This window comes from Chlorocebus sabaeus, chromosome 24 (assembly GCF_047675955.1).
Source record: "Chlorocebus sabaeus isolate Y175 chromosome 24, mChlSab1.0.hap1, whole genome shotgun sequence".
Taxonomy (NCBI): Eukaryota; Metazoa; Chordata; class Mammalia; order Primates; family Cercopithecidae; genus Chlorocebus; species Chlorocebus sabaeus.
The window spans coordinates 11,794,802-11,804,607 of record NC_132927.1 but is presented as its reverse complement, the minus strand read 5'-3'; the positions used below and the strand labels follow the sequence as shown (position 1 = coordinate 11,804,607).

At 49.6% G+C, this 9,806-nt stretch overlaps 1 pseudogene; it reads left to right on the top strand.

Annotated features, from left to right (window-relative positions):
- The first annotated feature begins 4,025 nt into the window (after window positions 1-4,025).
- Window positions 4,026-5,071, top strand: LOC103228821 (large ribosomal subunit protein uL10 pseudogene; annotated as a pseudogene).
- The last annotated feature ends 4,735 nt before the right edge of the window (window positions 5,072-9,806 follow it).

Genomic DNA, 9,806 nt, shown 5'->3' with positions numbered 1-9,806 from the left:
CACTAGGAAGGTCTGCAGCTTCACTCCTGACAGCGAGACCACGAACCCACTGGAAGGAAGAAGCTCCAGACACATCTGCATGTCTGAAGGAACAAACTCGGGACCCACTATCTTTAAGAAGTGTAACACTCACCGCGAGGGTCCGCAGCTTCGTTCTTGAAGTCAGTGAGACCAAGAACTCACCAATTCTGGGACACGATAGGAGTGTGTGAAAAGTGACAGATGCTGGAAGTCCATAGGAAACAGCATGAACACAGCTATCTTAGACTGTTCAGGCTGCTACAGCCGAATTCCATAGACTGGGTTGCTTATGAACAATAGAAATTTATTTCTCTGGCTGGGCGTGGTGGCTCGCACTTGTAATCCCAGCACTTTGGGAGGCTGAGGCGGGCAGATCACAAAGTCAGTAGTTCGAGACCAGCCTGGCTGACGTGGTGAAACCCCGTCTCTACTAAAGATACAAAAAATTAGCCGGGCATGGTGGCACACACCTACAATCCCAGCTACTGAGGAGGCAGAAGCAGGAGAATCACTTGAATGTGGGAGATGGAGGTTGCAGTGAGCAAGATCATGCCATTGCACTCCAGCCTGGGCGACAGGGTGAAAAAAAAAAGAAATTTATTTTGTCCCAGGTTACGAAGTCCAAGATCAAGATGCTAGCAGATTCTGTCTAGAGAGGGCCAGCTTTGTGTTTGAAGATGATGCCTTCTTGCTGTGTCTGTACGTGGTGGAAAGGGCCAGCTAGCTTGCTGGGGCTTCTTCCATAAGGGCACTAATCACATTCATGAGGGCTCCACCCTTATTACCTAATCACTTCCCAAGGCCCCACCTGACACCATCACCTTGGGGATTAAGATTTCAACATAGGGATTTTGAAGGGACGCTAACATTCACTTCATTGCAGTAACCTTGGATGCAGTCTTGGCACACTAGGCTTTAGTAGAGGAAAAGCCTCCTCGCTGCTGGCAAAGAGGCTCCAGCCAGCTCTGGTCCCAGCTCAGGATACTATCCCAGGAGGGTGTATTTTTTTTTGGAGACAAGGTCTCACTGTGTCACCTAGGCTGGAGTGCAGTGGCGTGATCATGGCTGACTGCAGCCTGAGTCTCCTGGGCTTAAATGATCCACCTCAGCCTCCTAAATGCATGGGATTCTAGGTGCACGTCACCAAGCCTAGCTAATTTTTTTTTTTTTTTTTTTTTTTGAGAGTCTCTGTTGCCCAGGCGGGAGTACAGTGGCACAATCTTGGCTCACTGCAACCTCCACCTCCCAGGTTCAAGTGATCCTCCTGCCTCAGCCTCCTGAGTAGCTGGGATTCCAGGCATGCACCAACACGTGTAGCTAATTTTTGTTTTTTTAGAAGTGGGGTTTCACCATGTTGGCCAGGCTGGTCTCGAACTACTGACCTCAAGTGATCCTCCTGCTTTGGTCTCCCAATGTGCTGGTATTACAGGCGTGAGCCACTGCACCAAGCCCTGGGACGGTTTTTGACAGCAGAAACCCACCAACAAAGGAGAAAAAACTCTGCCTCCTCAGAGGCTGCAGGGAAGCCATGGCTGAGGTAATTGTGTGATTAAGTTTTGAGCCCATTTCCAGCTGACCCACTGCGGTGGAGATGGGTATAGAATAAAGACGCCTGCAAGGCCGGTCTGACCTGGGAAGGCCGGGTCCTGGGAAGGCCAAACAACCAGGAACACCCCGGGTGGCTCTCATGACAGATGCAGCTTTCAGAGCAATCATTCATTCTCCATTTGAGGTTCAGAAGAACCTGGCTCCCACTGGAGACCTACTTTCTACACTGTGTAACCCTGGACTAGTGGCTTAACCTCTCTGAGACTCAATTCCTCATCTCTAAAGCAGGGTGACCGCAGCTGCCTTGCAGAGTGGCTGTTAGGCTTAGTTATCACTCATGATGTCTGTAAAGCTCTGGCAAAGTGCCTGATACATAGTAGGCACTCAGTAGGTGACAGCTTTGATTAGGATGATTAATTATCACTAATGTGAAGAGCTCTGACAGCCCTCCCTGTAGGCACGTTGTTCCCTGCAAGGCAGCACTTCCTGTTCCCCTACTCATAGGATAGCCAGGACCTGAGGAACCAGATACTCTAAGGATAAACTGGAACATCTAGTCTTCCCTCTTGACCCTCCCTGAACTTGTCCCTTGCCACGGGGGAGCCCCCTTCACCAGGCCCTTCCCAGCCTCCAATACCTGCTCAGCGCAGCCCTGACCCACAGGGGCTGCTTGAGACTGGGGGGCATGACCCACCAGGTGGAGGCATGAAACTGAGGGCTGTCATGAGCCCACCCCAGGTACAAGCCCGGAAGGCCCTAGACCTCTGGGAGTCCCCTCAAGTCATGGAAGGTGAGAGAAGCCTCTGCTCCTGTGGTCAGCAGTGGGCCAGGTGGCAGATTGCTGACGGTATTGGGGATACGACTCAGTAGGGAAGCCGGAGCTGGTTAAAGAGAGAGATGAACACCCCCTCCTGGGGCCTTGCCTGGAGCCCTTTTTGAGGGGGGCAGCAAATCAGGCAGAACCTTGGGCCCTCAACCCTCCACATCCTGCCTCTGTAATGCAGAAAGTGGGCTTTAATTATAAACACTTTCCTTTTCTTCTACCACTGATGGGAAAGGCGGGGAAGGAGAGAGCCTCCTCCAGTGGCAGCACTAGCTGGAAGAGAATGAGGGAGGGAGGAAGGCTGCATACCCGCAAACGCCCCTCCTTGTGCTTTGCTATTCAGCAGAAGGGGAAAGCTCGACACCGTTAGAATGGTACAATCCTGGCTGGGCCTGGTGGCTCACCCCTGTAATCCCAGCACTTTGGGAGGCCAAGGCGGGTGGATCACCTGAGGTCAGGAGTTTGAGACCAGCCTGGCCAACACAGTGAAACCCCGTCTCTACCAAAAATACAAAAGTTAGCCCGGCATGGTGGTGCACACCTGTAGTCCAGCTACTTGGGAGGCTGAGGCAGGAGAATGATTTGAATCCAGGAGGCAGAAATTACAGTGAGCTGAGATCATGCCACTGCACTGCAGCTTGGGTGACTGAGCGAGACTCCTTTTCAAAAATAAATAAATAAATAAATAAATAAAAGAATAGTGGAATCCTACCAATAAACACAAAACCACACCAACGTGTTCTCCCCACCAAGATTCTTGGTTATAAGCCAAAGAAACTAATGCTGGATACTTTGGACAGAAAGGAGATTTGTGGGTCAAGCGTGGTGGCTCATGCCTGTAATCCCAGGACTTTGGGGGACCGAGGTGGGTGGATCACTTAAGGTCAGGAGTTCAAGATCATCCTGGCCAACATGGCAAAACCCCATCTCTACTAAAAATACAAAAAACTATCTGGTGTGGTGGTGGGCACCTGTAACCCCAGTTACTCAGGAAGGAGGCTGAGGCAGGAGAATCACTTGAACCCAGGAGGTGGAGGTTGCAGTGAGCCGAGATTGTGCATGAGACTCCATCTCAACAACAAAAAAAAAAAAAAAAAAAAGAGAGAAAGATTTGTGAAAAGGATCTCGGGGAGCCTTAAGAATCTCCAGGTGACCTGGAGAGCAAGAGAGATCCGCTGAGCTCACTCCTACAGCCGACCTCCCGCAAGCCCTCATGCTGTGTCCAGAATGCATACAGGTTTTCCCATTGTTAGCCTCTGATTCAAGGTCTGGGCAGCCTCCGTCACATGCCACACAAGGCAGCCTGGGAAAGTGAGTGTCTTGCATTTGTGCTTCAAGTCAGTGCATCCCCTAAACATAGGAAATGGGTCCAGATGACAAATTTGAGTGACAGATGTCCCAAGATGTCAACAGTGGTTATTGCTAGGTGGTTGTCTTCTATGGCATTTTAAAAAAGTATTATTTAGAAGTTCAAATATACACAAATGTAGACACAATATTAAAATAGACACCATCTCCAGCTTTGTTATCAGCTCACGCACAATCGTGATATTGTGAAAATATATATTTGGGCCTTCTCTCACCAGGCGTCCTTGTGGAAGTGACATGATGTTTAAACCCTGCACAACAATCCCTGACCCACTGCCGTGATGCCCAGGGAAGACAGGGCAACCTGGAAGTCCAACTACTTCCTTAAGATCATCCAGCTTTTGGATAATTATCCAAAATGTTTCATCATGGGAGCAGATACTGTGGGCTCCAAGCAGACACAGTAGATCCACTCTTCCCTCCAAGGGAAGGCCATGGTGCCGACGGGCAGGAACACCATGATGCGCAAGGCCACCCAAGGCCACCTGGAAAACAGCCCAGCTCTGGAGAAACTGTTGCCTCCTCTCCAGGGGAATGTGGGCTTTGCGTTCACCAAAGAGTACCTCACTGAGATCAGGGACCTGCTGCTGGCCAATAAGGTGCCAGCTGCCGCCCGTGCTGGTGCCATTGGCCCATGTGAAGTCACTGTACCAGCCCAGAACACTGGTCTGGGGCCCGAGAAGTTTTCCTTTTTCCAGGCTTTAGGCATTACCACTAAAATCTCCAGGGGCACCACTGAAATCCTGAGTGATGTGCAGCTGATCAAGACTGGAGACAGAGTGGGAGCCAGCGAAGCCACACTGCTGAAAGTGCTGAACATCTCTTCCTTCTCCTTTGGGCTGATCATCCAGCAGGTGTTCAACAATGGTAGCATCTACAACCCTGAAGTGCTTGACATCACAGAAGAAACTCTGTATTCTGGCTTCCTGGAGGGTGTCTGCAATGTTGCCAGTGTGTCAGCAGACTGGCTACTCACCTGTTACATCAGTACCCCATTCTATCACCAGTGGGTACAAAGGAGGCCTGGGTCTGCCTGTGGAGACTGATTATACCTTCCCACCTGCTGAAAAGATCATGATCTTCTTGGCTGATCCATCTGCCTTTGTGGCTACTGCCCCTGTGGCCACTACCGCCACGGCTGCTTCTGCTGCTGCGGCAGCCCCAAATAAGTTTGAAGACGAGGAGTTGGAGGAGTTGGATGAGGATATGGGATTTGGTCTCTTTGACTAACCACCAAAAAGCAACCAACTCAGCCAGCTTTATTTATGAAACAAGGAAATAAAGGCTTGCTTCTTTTTTTTTTTTTTTTTTTTGAACAAAAATGTATATTCATCTTTGGTCTTCATCTGGTTTCCTGGCATACAACTCCTGAAATCCTAGAATCTCTAAAGTAACATGCCGTTTTCGTATACTAATGAGTTAACTGCTGGTTGGCCACCCCTAGCAGCTTGCCGGTCACTGGAAGGACCAAGGAAGGATCAGAGGGTTGGACTTTCAGTCCCACCCCTGCCTAACCTCCAGGGAAGGGAGAGGGGCTGAAGGTCAAATGGATCACCAATAGCCATGGTTTAATCAATCATTGCCTACGTAATGACACTTCTATACAAACCAAAAAGATGGGATTCAGGGGGCCTCCAAGTAGCTGAACACATGGAGGTTTCTGGAGGTTGATGTGCGGGGGAGGGCATGGAAACTCCACGCTCCTATCCACATGCCTGGCCCTGTACGTCTCTTTATCTGTATCCTTTGTAATATCCTTTATCATAAACTGATAATATAAGTATCTGAGTTCTGTGAGCCACTCTGGCAAGTTAATTGAACTCAAGGAGAGGGTCTTGGGAACCCAGATTTACAGCTGTCCGTCAGAAGCACAAGCAAAACAACCTGGGCCTTGCGATTGGCATCTGAAGTCTTATAGGACTAAGCCCCCAACCAGTGGGATCTGAGGCTGTTTCCCAGGTAGACAGTGTCAGAATTGAGCTGAATTCTGCTACCTGCTTGGTGTATGGGGAGATACCCCCACACATCTGGTCACTGAAGTATCTGTGTTGTTTAGTAAGAAAATAGGGAGAGCACTTTGGTTTGTTTCTTTCCTGTATCCTCAGAGCAATTTTATTTCATTTATACTTTTATCCATCTCCGTCTCCCCATTTCAAAGTGATACAGGAGTTAAGAAGAAATTACTTAGGCAGATAGTGAGGGTAGGGAAGTCCTTGGTAAAGTTTTCCTTTTAATGAAAAAGCAGCACCAAATTATTTTCCTTTGTAACAAAGAGCAGCCTGTAAAATCTAGCTGCAGGGACATAGACGCCAGCAATTGTGCCAGTCATGTTCAAGATAGCGGCTCCATCTTCCCTTCTCTTTATCAGCCAGGTGTACAGTAAGGAGCAGACAATGGCGCTGGTCAACAGGAGAGTTCATTTACATAATAAGATTAGGGCAGGGTGTCCAGCATTCCTCGTGCTATGTAAATGTCATACTTGATTGAACGTATCTGTGAGCCCTGTGTAAATCAGACACCGTTTCCTCAAACCTGCCTGTAAAATGTGGCACGTCTGCTGCCCACTTGTCTTTTCTGCTGGGAAACCTCTCTCTCTGGTAGAGAACTGTTTCTCTTTCTCTTATCTTCTGCTTATTAAACCTCCATTCCTAAACTCCTCGTGTGTGTCCATGTCCTAAATTCTCCTGGCACCAGACAAAGAACCCCAGAGTATGTACCGCAGACAACATAGCTGCTTCAAAAGAAAGCAGCAGTCGTCCTATCATATAGTCATCCCTATTTTAGTACTTATCCCTGAAAAAGAAGGACTACGCTTTAAAAATTTAACCTTTACCCCTTTCCTCACTTTCCCTCCCCCCACCTTCTTTAAAAGACAAAAATAAAACTATAATTTAATACTACCATCACACTTTAAAAAACTCACAATAGGCCAGGCACCTTGGTTCCTGCCTGTAATCTCAGAACTTTGGGAGGCCAAGGTGGGAGCATTGCTTGAGCCCAGGAGTTTGAGACCAGCCTAGATAACATAGTGAGGACTCACCTCTACCAAAACTAAACAAAATTAACTGAGTGTCGTGGCACACGTCTTTAACCCCAGAGGCTGAGGTGGGAGGATCCCTTGAGCCCAGGAGGTCAAGGCTGCAGTGAGCTGAGATCACGCCACTGCACTCCAGCCTGGGTGACAGAGCCAGACCCTCAAAGCAAAACAAAGCAGGGAGACTTACTCTCTTTTTAATGTTTTCCTCTATTACTTTATCAGAAAAAAAATAAGGCTATTAACATTTAAAATTTGTTCTCAAAAACATTCGTCTGCAGGTGAGCATGCCCCAAATACCCAGAGGAAAAAGGCCAGTCGGGGACACAGCCTAACCCAGTGGGGATGGGTAAGCCCCCGCAGCGAGGGGTGCAGAGGGCCTCAGAGCCAAGATAGTGACAGGGTGGGTGAGGCCTGGGCCTCCTGGCCAGCTCCACTCTGAGGAGCTTTGCCTGTCTATCTTCTCTGCAGGAGCCTTCCTCTGTGTGTCTTGCCAACGGCAAGAGGCGAGAGAGCTCGGCGGGGAGCCAAGCTGCTCATGGGTGACAGGCCCCGAACCAGAGACAGGCCCTCAGCCAATCTCCGACTCCCTCCCTCCCTCCCTCTCTTTATGCACACACTCCCAGGGAGAGGACTCTGGTCTAATTATATCCTGGGAAGTGGGGCATGTTTCACAGCATGTTTAACTCCTGAGAGCCCTGTGCTAAAACCCTGGATGGGTCTAGACAGCTCAAGGCAATGACCTGAAAGGGGGCCATTCTTGTAAGCTGGAGAGACAGCCCAGGGGGTGCCCACCTCACACAAGAGCTTGGTCGGTAGACTGCAATGGTCAGGTGATGAGACTGTAGGGTGAGGGAGGCCCTGCAGGCAGCAACTCACACAGAGGCAGGGCCTGTGGCATCACAGAACTCCAGACTCCGCACGCTGGCCAGGCCTTTGTCCACACAGCAGGTGCCAAGGAAGAGCTCTGTACCTCTGTGGGGCTGACATCAATGCCTGTCTCCTTTTTCCTGAGGTTCCACAGTGCAAGCCACCTGTGCCCACCTGGCTCATGGGATTGCAATGATGAAGGTGGAGAAAGGGGGCCTTTGGATGGTCCCTCCATGACCTCTGCCAGGGGTGGGGCCTCACAAAGGGATGAAGTGAACAAAAGTCAGGAGGGCCTTTGCAAAGCATCCATCCCACTGTGAGGAACGGCCGGTGGCCACCTGACCCAGCCCAGGCCTTCTGTAGATGGCAGTAACCCCGGCGGGGAGAGGTCAGTGACTGCCCGAAACTAAGGCAGTTGACTGTAGCACTGACACAGATCCAGAGAGCCAACCCCCAACCCCGAACTCTCACCAAGCTGAAGACAGGCTTTCCATCGGGAGAAGGCTGCAAGGCGACCTGCCTGGAGCCCCTCAAGGAGAACACAGGGCTTCTCCAGTCACAGGGCAGGGGCAGGGCCTGGCTACAGAAGGTTATGGATGCTGGACTTGACCTCTGGGCGGCAGGGAGCCACAAGAACATCTTGAGCAGGGGTGTCACAGGATAAAAGTCCAGCAGTGGTACTTAAGAGAACTTAGGACATAGAGAGCTGGGAGGAAGCCCAGGCTGGAAGCAGCTGCAGCTGCCCAGGAGTGAGAAAATGCAGATCTGGAGAGAGGTCAGGGGAATGAATCAGGTTCAAGATGCATTGTGAGGAGCAAACTGCAGAGACTCCGGCTGACTCCACGGCCGTCAGATGAGCGGCTGACTCAGGCCCATGCTTGTGTCTGGCAGCAGGAAACTGACTCTAGCTAGTTTAAGCAGAGGGGAATTTATTGGAAGTCCACAGTGGGGAGAGCTCACAGAATGGACAATACACAGGGGGAGACCAGGCTTGGGAAAGTCAGGAAGTGAGGGCTTTGGGAGCGGAAGCCAGTTGCGGCCAGGACCCCGGGGCCGCAGCCACACCTGCTGCACCTGCTTTTATAAAGGACCTCTTACCCCCAGTGTCCTCAGCTCACTCACTCAGGAGCCAAAGCCCTAGGCAAGAACAGCCAATTGGCCAGGGGATGCCACATTCCTGTCCCAGGCTGGGGCTGGCTGGGAAGGATGTGACCCCTTTGGCTCTCCTTGAGGGAAGCACGTGTAAGGTGATCTCCTCCAAGGAGGTCAGGGTGCTCTTAGGATGGGGCACTGGACGCCCCCAAAATACAGCCAGCCTCCATCTCAAAAAAAAGTATGTGTGTGTGTATATATATGTATATGTATGTGTGTATATATATGTGTGTGTGTGTGTGTGTGTGTATATATAAAATAAAATGACCATAAATGACCCCCTTCTGCCAACAGGAATAAATCAAATGGCAAGTCCCAGGTAATGAAGTGACTACTAGGTATCGCTGCAGACATTTTCATATGTAACATTATAATATAAGCAGCTTCCATATTATAAAAGTTATTGAAGCATATTATAAAAGTTAATTAAGCATAAGTCTTAATGGCTGCATAACAGGCAAGTTAATTTAGTAATTTATCTGATCACTTCTCTATTAGATATTTTGTTTATTTCCACTTCCATTTTTTTGGATTAGAGATAATGTTGATTATAGAGCATCTTATGTATTTAAGGTTATAGCTTGATTTTTTTGAGACGGAATCTTGCTCTGTCACCTTGGCTGGAGTGCGGTGGCACGATCTCGGCTCACTGCAACTTCCGCCTCCTGGGTTCAAGTGATTTTCCTGCTTCAGCCTCCCTGGCAGCTGGTATTACAGGCGCCTACCAACATGCCTGGCTATTTTTGTATTTTTAGTAGAAACAGGGTTTCACCACATTGGCCAGGCTGGTCTCCAACTCCTGACCTCAGGTAATCTACCCGCCTCAGCCTCCTAAAGTGCTGGGATTACAGGCATGAACCACCATGCCCAGCCGAAGGTTATAGCTTTAGAATGGAGTTTTACAAGAGCACTTACTGGGTCAAAGGGCATGAGGTTGCTAAGGTTCCTTACACACATTGAGAAATCAGTTCACCTTACACAAGCAAGCGA